We start from the raw sequence: 11,616 nt of genomic DNA, 5'->3' as shown, positions 1-11,616 counted from the left end.
CATTTCCAGGTTGCTTTCCCACGTATTCTTCTCCCCTTTGTAGCAAGCTCCCCGTTCCTCCTTTGGAACTGTGAAGCCATAACTGGCCTCTGAGTGGGAAGCAGAATGTAGGAGTTAGAGTGTTTCAGATGAGCTCACTAGAATGACACACTTGACAGTGGACTTGTTGTGTACTATTATGTGTCAGAAATCCATATAGCTTCTGCACCCACTCCCCATGGGTTTGACTGAAGTTTTTCCCAGTGCATCAATGGAATTAACCCTTGGATTGAGCATATTTGTTGACAATGCTAGGTGTCTCATCTGATGCCCCCGGTTCCATGGGTGATATTCAGACATCTCATTCGTGAGTTCAAATTCCACAAAATGAACAGCCCCTTTAGGGGATTTCCATACTGGGGAGAACACAAGCTAGGACACAAATCCCTCTATTGCCACAATACCATATCTGAATATATACTTTCATGTCTTCACTCTCCCTAGTGACAAGCTTTATTGTTGAATTCAGGTATGTGTCACCCACCCCATGTCTAATACAGCAAAAGCTAGTTGATTAAGTAAAGGGGTGGAATGTCTCAGAAAATAATAATAGCTTCATTATTGGAAAACTTACCATGTCTGGTCATTATTTCTAGTGCCATGCCAAGCTGCACTACAGAGCCTGAGACAAAGGGAAAAATCAGTAATACGAATCCTATCTTTCTTTAAAATGTTGAAAGTTTATTCATTGCAGATGTTTTACATCAATTTTGATTCCTTAAGACATTACATTGAAATATGATTTGTCTTGATTACTGAGTGTTTTGGGGTACCTTCTTAAATTTTGAACCTGTAGCAGTTACCTTCCTTATCCTAGTCCTGGCCCACATTATTTATTTCTAACATCTGTCCATACCATATCATTTAATTCCTCATCGCAATGCTCTGAGAAGGTGCCACCACTATCACTACTTCATAGGTGAGGAAATTGAAGCACAGAGAGGTTCCCAAAGTCCAAAGCCCCATAGCAGGAAGGAGAAATATAAGGATTTGAACTCAAGGTTGTATGTTTTAAGACTCAGAGCCTGCTCAGTAAAACAAAACAATAAACTAAGTTACGAAGTGGGTTTTGAGCTGAAGAATCAAAAGATCTAATCTTGAGACTCACCTCTCCCTCAGGCTCCTCTGAGCCCTCCACTCCCTCAGACCTCAGTTTCCCTATCTGCAACTGAACTTAAATATTCTGCTTTTTCCCCAACTCAGTTTACTAGTTTTCTCTCTCCTGATCCAGCAATAGCACAAGGTGGAGACGGGAAGAAGCAGGTACCAGCCAGGGCTTCTGGGCAGAGCTTGATGTGGGAGACCCAGGAGGGGTTTGGGCTGAATGGGGAGACCCACAGTGAGTTCTCCTCCCCACTCCGGAAAACCCCCAACCCAGTTTTTGGGCAGATGCCAGACTTTTATTCTGAAGCCGAGACCACAGCCTATGAGGTAATCTTTGGAGATGCATTCCAGGCGGAGTCCCATTGGCCGTCTTGTGAAGCCCCTCCTCGGGTTCCCGGGGCCCCGCCTTCCCCAAAGCCCATAAAAGTACACGTCCCTGCCTCGGCAGACACTGGTCACCTGCATTTGCCCACAAGATTGGAAGCAGGTGAGGCATACGGAGGAAAGGCCACTGCCCCGTGGGGGAGGGGCGGTCTGAGGGACCAGGGACCCGGGGGATGGGGCTGGTTTGCAGATCAGCTCATGGACATCTTCCAAGAAAGTGACAAAGACGGTAAAGTCGACGGTCTGGAAAGCAGAGACTGACCGGGCTGACTACCTGGGAGGTAAGTCCGGAGACAGCCACGAGGTGGGGAGCAGGTATGAGTCCTGGTTGCGACCTCTCCATGGCTCCCCTACAGCCATTCTGAAGCGCCCCGGGAAGAGAATCGAAAGGTAAAGAAATCTGGGGGAGGGGGAGAGTTCAGAGCAACAGAGAACAGAGGGGAGTGGGGTGAGCCGAGGGAGGAGAGGGAAGCAAGTCAAGTTTTCTTCAGCACCGATGCTGAGGACAGTTCTCCGACCTCCGCGGAAGGAAATTGCTATTTATTTCAGCACCGAGACTCCGGACAGCGCCTCTCGGGGGTCCAGGGAGGGGACCGCGATCTGCTTCAGCACCACGGCTCCGGACAGCTTCCCGCGGGGTTCCCGGCCGGCTTCGTTTCAGCACCAGGGAGCGGACAGCTCCCCCCTGGTAACCGGGGAGGCCTGGCACCCTGACGGGGGAACAGAGGGTGGTCTGAGTCGTCTGACACTTCTGGAGACTTGCCCCTTGTTTAATGGATATTCCAACGAATTGTTTTCTAGATGAGCAGGTGACATGAAACCGCACACATAAATCTATCATTCCCAACAGGTGAGATGGCCAGTCTGTAGGACTGTGGGGGAACGCGCGCCTGCCAAGATGACGTTGCCGTGCTCTTTCCAGACTTCTGTAAGAAGCGTTGTGCCAACGTTTTATACACACCACATGCTATCTTTAACCCTAGGACATGGGTATTACGCCCAGGTGACACTTGAGGAAACTGAGACTCAGAGAGTGGCAGGGATATAATTAGCCCAAGGGTGAATAGAAGCTGCAAGTCAACCCCACATCTGTCCAACTCCAAATCCCATGTTTCTGACATGCTGGGGGGGAAGTTGGGCCCTTAGGGATCAGACCCTCTCTCCAGGAGGACCGGGAATGGAAAAGAGGAGGTAGTGGAGAAGCAGGAAGCCCAGATGTTATGGCTTGGCTCAGGTGAGGGGTAAGAGCTGGGTGGGGGGATCTCGGATGTCGGGTAGAGGGTGGCGAAGAAGACTGGAGTGGTTGTGGTCTAGTGCTGTGTGGAAGACTAGTGATTTTGTTGTTCTGATGTACTATGACAACAAGTCACAGCTTCCTCATAGCGTGGACTCCCGTCGGCCTCTGCCTGAGATGGACAAGCAAGTGTGGGAGACAAGGGATCAGAGAAGAATCACTTACATCCAGGGGGAGGGCTGGCTAATTCCACAGGACAAGGATAAGGGAGGGAATAAAACAGGGGCATGCACCCCAGAAATATACAGCAATGTGCCATATATGGTATCGGCCATGTCACCGTACACCACCCCGCCCCCCAGACCAGGAAATACAAAGTATCTGACTCTGAACCTAGGGTCCATGACTATCTTACTACACTTTACTGGGGAAATCAATGAAGGAATAGTATTTGAAGCGCTCCCTAGGCTGGAATTCTTTGTGGAGACTTCTCAATAACATTTCCCAGGAATGGTATTTTCTCTCCCTCATCCTGCCATCTGTTCCATGGGCCAGTTATAAGACAAGGGTAAATTTGTGCCTGGTAGGTGAGTAGTGGCCTCAACAAGACTCACCCCCAATTCCCTGTGATACCTAATCAAGTCACAGACACCACCACAAGCTCATTGTACCCTCAGCGCCTTTGCCTAAGTCCCTCAGCTTGGAAAGCTCTGCCCCCCACAGCAACCCACGGCTTATCCAAGTTTCTTGTCACCGAGGGAAGTTTTCCTTGTTGCCTCACACACCTCCCCAGATCAAGCCTATATTATACATTCTTACAGACCTGGGATATCTTCTCTCCAGCATTGCAATTATTTTTTGTGTTATCTGTCTGCAGGATCCTCTGTGTCCCCATTACACTGTGAACTCTATGAAGGCAGTGATTATGTTTGTATTTTCACTGCTCTGTCCCCAGCACCCAGTTCAGGACCTGGCACACAGCAGGTGCTCAATAAACATTTGTTGAATCAATAAAGGCATCAAAGACTAAACCAATACATCAATAAGTGAATTGATGGCTTCAGCACACGTCTAAAGATCCTGCTTTTCCTTGGTCTCCCCCACAGAGATACCATAGGGTGATGGTTGCTGCAGGTGTTTATTGGGGAGTATAATTAAATTTGTGGACACTCAAGGGCCAGCCAGCCAACTAATAGCCCCAGGAGAGAGCCAGGCTCATTTAATTAGCAATTACAAGGCATTGATTCCTCATTAGCTCCGGCAACCCCTGTCTCCCTCTTCAGCCTCAGACAAATGAAATCTTTCTCTCTCCCAGGAGTACTGCCTCAGTGGGTCCATTAACAAGCAGAGAAAATACGATTACAAGACACCTAAATGCCAGAGGCGCTTCATGAATGGGGTGGGGAGAGGGGGTTCAATGTCTGGGTTAAGGCTAATTGTGAGAGATTTTCTGGTATATTTAGAATCACCCTCTGGGAATGGGAGAGCTTTTGGATAGGAAAAGACACCCGGATACTGCCCTCCTCCAAATTAGGGACCCCAATGAAAGAGAAAATTCTGCCCTGGTAGTTCTGTGAATGTCTTCCCCTGAGTGTCTCACACTTACTCCAAATTAATAATTCCAAGGCAGCCCGGGTGGCTCAGCAGTTTAGCGCCGCCTTCAGCCCAGGGTGTGATCCTGGAGGCCCAGGATGGAGTCCCACGTCGGGCTCCCTGCATGGAGCCTGTTTCTCCCTCTGCCTGTGCCTGTGCCTCTCTCTGTGTGTGTCTTTCATGATTAAATAAATAAAAATCTTTAAAAAATTAATAATTCAAAACACCCAATGCACCCAACCAGCAGTATGCCCCTCCATCAGTCTTTGCATCAGCGTGGCAGCCTCTCTACATTCCAGAGATATAGAGATCCACCTTCCTTTCTCCTATTCACCAATCCTCCCCAAATTCCCTCAGGATAAATCATCCTGGTTAAATCCACCCTCTTGTCCAGCTCCCTGCCTCCAGTACTGTCTAGTTACCTTGTGCTCTCTTCCTTCCTCCCCCAAAACACACACAGCCAACTCTCTTTCCACATACATTAAGGAGTCTTCTAGAACACAAATCTGATCAAGTCCCAGTTTTGCTTTCAACCCTTCCAAGACTCCCATTGCCTGCAGGATAAAATCCAAATATCCTCACACAGCCTGCATGATCTGGTGCTTCCCTGCTGAGAATAATTGCCTGTCATTTTCCTGCCAGGTACACCAAACAGCTAGCCCACCCAAGACCACCTCTTACTTGGGTTCTCCAACTTTAATATGAGGATGATTAATGATTCCCCTGGGAAGCTCACAGAGAATGCAGATTCCTAAGACTCTCCCAATTTCAATCAGCAGAGGTGAAAGAGATCCAGAAATCTGCATTTTGATCAGTTTCTCCCCTGATTCTCAGGGAATTTTTCCTTTGATTAAAAAGAGACCCCACCAGGAACACCTGGCTGGCTCTGTCAGGTCTACTCTGGATTTCACCTCTGGATTTTGACCTACTCTCCAAAGCCTACTCTGGATTTCAGCTCAGATCATGATCTTAAGGTTGTTAGATCGAGCTCCACATCAGGCTCCCTGCTCAGTGGGGAGTCTGCTTGAGATTCTCTTCCTCTGCTTGTGTTCTCTCTCTCTCTCTCTCAAATAAATAATTTTTTATAGATTTATTTATTTTTTTATGATAGACATAGAGAGAGACAGAGACAGAGACAGAGACACAGGAGGAGGGAGAAGCAGGCTCCATGCCAGGAGCCTGACGTGGGACCCGATCCCGGGACCCCAGGATCGTGCCCTGGGCCAAAGGCAGGCGCTAAACTGCGAGCCACCCAGAGATCCCCTCAAATAAATATATTTTTAAAAAGACCCCACTAACCTTTGATATCACCCCGAAGACTCTGGGGAGACACCTCAGTTAATCTCAGTAGTTTAGTCTTCAGAAGGAGGGGGTACCCTCATGCCAGCTAAATGCTAATACCCAACAAGTATTCTGTTGAAATATAAACGCTGTTGTCTGAGCCCCATTATCTTCACCAGACAGAGAAGTATGGAGGCCATATGCACCTATAAACATGAACCAGCACCCACAGAGTTGCTTGTGGATGCATGAACTCAAGGTACAGCTCATTGAGCTGTATTATATTTTATCAGTGTCTACTTATCTTCATTTGAGAACCCATGGAAATAGTGCCTGAGACAGTATGGTTTATTAGGAAGGCGGTTCTAGAGAGTAAGAATCAAGGGACCAGAGAATGAGGCAAAGAAGCAGAGAAAGCTGATATACAGGGGTGTACTACCGTTACTCAGATAGACTCAAAATAACAGTGCTTAGATAAAATGGAAATAGATTTTTCCCGTTTGGTTCAGCAATTCCATGCCTACATTTACATAGAAGAGAAATGAATATGTATATCCACAGAATGCATTTTACAGAAACACCCTCAATAGCTTTATTCGTAATAACTAACTGGTGAGTGGATAAACAATGGTATGTCCACCCCATGGGCTACTCATGGTGCGGGGGTGGGGGGGAATAAACCAATGATACAAACAGAAGCATAGAAGACTAGAAAAGTCATGCTGAACAAAAGAAGTTTGAACACATTTCCATTTAAATGATACTGAATAATGGGCAAAACTAATCTATATTGGCAGAAATCAGAACATTGGGCCAGGGGTGCCTGGCAGGCTCAGTTGATAGAGCATGCAATTCTTGATCTCGGAGTCATGAGCTTGAGCCCCCACGTTAGGCATAGAGATTACCTCCAAAAAATAGTTGGAGAATTGAGTGCAGGTATGAAATGCCTCAGAGACTCTTGGGAAGCATAGGAGACCCTGCCTTTGAAGCACCCTGTGGGTTAAAAATTAAAATAAGCCAACTTTTGGCACATGGCCACTTCTTGGCATTATAATAAGTTTTGGAGAGCACCTGGCAAAGATGGTACAAAAAAAAAAATTTCTAGTCCTGTGATGGGATTAGAGACCTTTTCATGGATCAGTGGGGGAGGGAGGAAGAATGTCGAGCAAGGACATTGGGCAAGACCTTCCCGCTCCCACTCAGCTGCCCTATCTGTAAAAGTGGTGATGATTATGGCTCCTGTCTTCAGGCTGTTGGATCAAGGAGTTGAGTGTGTTAATGCATGGCACCATGCCTGGTATGTAGTAAGTGCTCAATAAATTACAATGAAGACAATGGCAACAACAACAACAGGTTAATTCGGTGGGTAGATAGGAAGAAAAGTATAAACATGGATAAATAGTGGATTGATAGATGGAAAAGGAAGAAGGAGAGGTAAGCGAGAGGGACCCATTTCTGAGCCCCAGGCCAGAGGCCCATCAGTTCCTCTTGAGCAGCTGATGAAATCCACACCTGGACCACTTCCCTATCAGCTCTCATATTCATGGGACACTGAGCACCTGCTCTGATTGCCCCAGGGTTGGGAACCAGGTAACTAGGGACAGCCCATTGTCCAGGAGCCCAGGAAATCATTGAAATTAGCCAATCCCAAGAAGTCTTGGAAACTTAACTAACCCCATGCAGTTTTCTACACATAAGCTGCCCCTATAGTTCCAGCTTCCTGTCCACCTGCCCCCTCAGTGCATGCCCTGTATCCTTCTCTTATATGGAACTCCAAGTAGCAAAGTGTTCTACTTTTCATCTCCCCAAGTGTCACTGTGTTGCATCGGACCATCAAAATAAATCTTGTAAAACAAATGCACATAACATAAAACTTGCATTTTAACCATTTTAAAGTGACAATTCAGTGACATGCAGTACATTCACAATGTTCTGAAACCATCACCACTACCTATTTCCAGAACATTCTATCACCTCAAAAGGAACATCATCCCATTAAGCAATCACTTCCCATGCTCCTTCCCCTCATCTCCTGACAACCACTAATCTGTTTTGTCTCTATAAATTTGCCTATTCTGAATATTTCTTTTTTAAAAAATATTTTATTTATTTATTCATGAGAGACAGAGAGAGAGCAAGAGGCAGAGACACAGGCAGAGACACAGGCAGAGGGAGAAGCAGGCTCCATGCAGGGAGCCCGATGTGGGACTCGATCCTGGGACTCCAGGGTCAGGCCCTGGGCCAAAGGCAGGCACTAAACCACTGAGCCACCCAGGGATCCCCTATTCTGAATATTTCATATAAATAGCATAAATATGCTCTGTAGTCTGTTGTGCTTGGCTTCTCTCACTGAGCACAATGTTTCCTTATTCATCTGTATTGTGCCAAAAGTTAGTGCTTCTATCCTTTTTTATGGCCAAATAATATTCCACTGCAAAAATATACTACATTTCCTTTATCCAGACACTGTTTTAACAACTTTAGGTGCAATACCTCCTATGAAGTAAATACAATTATCATAATCCATCTTTTAGGAGAGGAAACCTAAGGCCAGCGAGGAATGAGTTCCTGATGGCTGCACAGCCAGTGGGTGGCAAAGCCCGGATTTGAATGTGCGCAGTTTGTAGCCAGGGTCTGCATGTTGAGCCATTACCTTACGCCCCTTTCATAGTCCGGTACTTGGAGACAGTGTGGCCACTGTGGCATGTCCCTCTGTCTTTCCCATAGAGGGGATGTTGAGATGCAAACAGAAGCCGACTTGTGGTCACACCAAGAGTCATCTGCAGCCAGAGCTGGGGAGGGATGGTGAGGGCAGGACTCAGAAGCCTGCTTTTCCTCTTGGCCCAGAGGGTGGTTGCCTCCCACCAGGGAGGGCGGGGGTCCACCAGGGAGAGAGTTGATTACATCCCGTACCTTAATGGGTCCTTCAAAAGAGAGCGGCTTAGGTTTCCATGACAACAGGCAGGCAGCATCACAAGGAGATGGCTGAGTTTCCTCCCCTGACCCACATCTGGCTCTGGAATCTGTTCCCTTCCATTCCTGCCTTTCTGGATCCTAGGAGCCCAGCCTGTGCCCAATCCAGAGCAGAGAGGGCAGCTGTGTGGGTGGGCAGCACTCACACCTGCTGGGACACTCAGAGCTCCTGCTCTAGCCTGGCAAGGGAGGGATGGACAGAAGCAGCACATGCCAGGCCCAGGTGCAAAGTGAGGCAGGAGGGGCAGGCGACAGAGAGGGCAACGCAGGGGCCTTGATGCCATTCCCAGTCACATGTCTAGCCAGCCAAGGAGACATGTCTAGCCAGCCATGGAGAAAGCTCTGAGATGGAAATTGTTAACAGGCCGGGACAGGGCGAGACCTTTTAACTGACAGTGACCAGACAGGTCACAGAATATGCTCCTCAGGGCAGAGGAGAGATTTAATAGACAGCAGGAAACAGTTGTAGCCCACCTGGTTCAGACTCAGCAATAAAGCCAGTCATTGAGGAAAGAAAGCAGAGGCCTCATGAATGTTCCTGCTTCCAGGGAGAGAAACCATGGAGGAAGCTACTGAAATGACGGAAAGTATTTGAATCTGCACAGCGAAGCCCATGATAAGGCTCAGCAGTGTCAAATTTCCCAATTTTGATCATTGAACTATGGTTCTGTAAGAGAATGTTCTTGTTCTTAGGAAATGTCCACCAGAGTACTTAAGAGTAAAGGTGGTCAAGACCCCAACCTACTGACTCAAATAGGTATATTTAAGTATATATATACATATAGTGTGTATATATGTATGTGTATGAATGCATTATGTTTTATTTTGCCACATAAATCTTTTAAATCTTTTTAAAAAAGATTTTATTTAATTATTCACGAGAGACAGAGAGAGAGAGGCAGAGACACAGGCAGAGGGAGAAGCAGGCCTCCTGCAAGGAGCCTAATGCAGGACTCAATCCCAGGACCCCGGGATCAGAACCTGAGCCAAGGCAGATGCTCAACCACTGAGCCGTCCAGGCGTCCCTCACATTTATTTATAATACACTTTATACGCTATGCATTATTTTATATATTTTATACAGTTATGTAATGTATTATTTATAACACCTACATTTTGTTATAAATTATAATATAAATATGTATCATATTATATATTCATGTATCATATTTATATATGTAGATAATTATATAATTAAACTACACAATAGTACAGATGTATACTATTAGAGAGACAGAGAAATAAAGCAAAAGTGACAAAGTGTCAACAATTGAGGAATCCAGGTAAAGGATATGCAAAAACACTTTGGCTCTTCTTGCAACTTTTCTATAATCTTAAAATTATATCAAAATAAGAATTTTTTTATTTATTCATGAGAGACAGAGAGAGGCAGAGATATAGACAGAGGGAGAAGCAGACTCCTTCCAGGGAGCCAATGCAGGACTCGATCCCAGGACCCCGGGGTCACGACCTGAGCCAAAGGTAGATGCTCAACTGCTGAGCCACCCGGGCTTCCCCAAAATAAGAATTTATAAACAATGGAAGGTTGGTTTAACATTTGTAAATCAATCCATGTCATTTGCTATAATAAGAATCCAAAGAAAACCACATGATCATCTCAAGAAATGCAGAAAGAGCATTTGACAAAATCTAGCATCTATTCTTAATTTTTTTTTTTTTTTTTACAGTCTCAGGATAAGAGTAATAGAGGGGAATTTTCTTGACCCAACAGAAGACACTTACGAAAACCCACGGTGAGCAGCATACGTCATGGCACAAGATTGGCTGCTTTCCCCCGAGACTGGGAATAAAGCCGGCCTGTCTACTCCCATCATTCTTTTTTTTTTGACCTGAGCCAAAGGCAGATGCTTAACTGCTGAGCCACCCAGGTGTCCCTACTCCCATCGTTCCTGTCCAGTGTGTTGGAGGCTGTAGCCAGGGCACTGAGAAAAGGAAACAAAGCCATCTACTTTGGAAGGAAGTGAAAAAAAAAAAAGTCTTTTTTCATGGATGACATGATTGTGCAGTTTACACATGCATAGTTTATTATATACCAATATAATACCAAGTTTACCTCAATAAAGCTATTGTTGGGGCACCTGGGGAGTTCAGCGGTTGAGCATTTGCCTTCGGCTCAGGTCATGGTCCCGGGGTCCTGGGATCAAGTCCCTCATCAGGCTCCCTGTGGGAAGCTTGCTTCTCAATCTGCCTGTGTCTCTGCCTCTCTTTGTGTCTCTCATGAATAAATAAATAAAATCTTTAAAAAAATAAAAATAAAAAATGAAACTTTTTTCTTTTAAAATCACAGATACAGGAAAACAGGTGGTTCCTTAAAATTTAAACATAGAATTAGCATGTGATCGAGCAAGTCCGCACCTAGGTTTATACCCAAAATAATTGAAAATAGGGACTCAAACACTCATATACTAAATTTCATTGCAGCACTGGTCATAATAGGCAGAAGGTAGAAACAACCCAAATGTCCGTCAACAGATGAATGGATAAACCAAAAGTGGTCCATCCTTAAACTGGAATATTATTCAGCCATAAAAACCCAGGAAGCACTGAAACAACCTGATACAATGTAGAGGAACCTTAGAAGCATGATAGTCAGGGAGGGAAGCCAGACACAAAAAGCCACAAGGTGGGTGATTCCATTTACATGAATCTTCCAGAAGGGCCAAATCCAGAGAAGTGGGATGGGGACGGGATTTCCTTTTGGGCTGATGGAAATATTTTGGATCTAGACAGAGATGGTGGTTGCACAACATTGAGAATGTTCTAAGCGCCACTGAACAGGTACCTTTCAAGATGGTTGTTTTAATGTTTCATTATCTGCTTTAACATGGTAACTTAGGGGCATCTGGGTGACTCAGTGGTTAAGCATCTGCCTTTGGCTCAGGGCACGATCCCATGATCCCGGGGTCCTGGGACCGAGTCCCACATCGGGCTCCCTGCAGGGAGCCTGCTTCTCCCTCAGCCTATGTCTCTGCCTCTCTCTGTGTGTC

The 11,616-nt window shown here is 45.9% G+C and overlaps 1 long non-coding RNA gene across 3 annotated transcripts; it reads left to right on the top strand.

Annotated features, from left to right (window-relative positions):
- Positions 1–1,519: 1,519 nt before the first annotated feature.
- Positions 1,520–3,796, top strand: LOC144290807 (uncharacterized). Of its 3 annotated transcripts, none has more exons than XR_013358339.1 (4): positions 1,520–1,630; positions 2,077–2,215; positions 2,378–2,455; positions 3,639–3,796. It is a non-coding gene; the product is annotated as an uncharacterized LOC144290807 (long non-coding RNA). The 3 variants fall into 3 exon arrangements; XR_013358340.1 differs by having other exon boundaries at positions 1,608–1,808; XR_013358341.1 differs by having other exon boundaries at positions 1,608–1,917.
- Positions 3,797–11,616: the final 7,820 nt, after the last annotated feature.

Source organism: Canis aureus, chromosome 19 (assembly GCF_053574225.1).
Source record: "Canis aureus isolate CA01 chromosome 19, VMU_Caureus_v.1.0, whole genome shotgun sequence".
In the NCBI taxonomy this organism is placed as follows: domain Eukaryota; kingdom Metazoa; phylum Chordata; class Mammalia; order Carnivora; family Canidae; genus Canis; species Canis aureus.
This window is presented reverse-complemented; position numbering and strand designations above follow the sequence as displayed.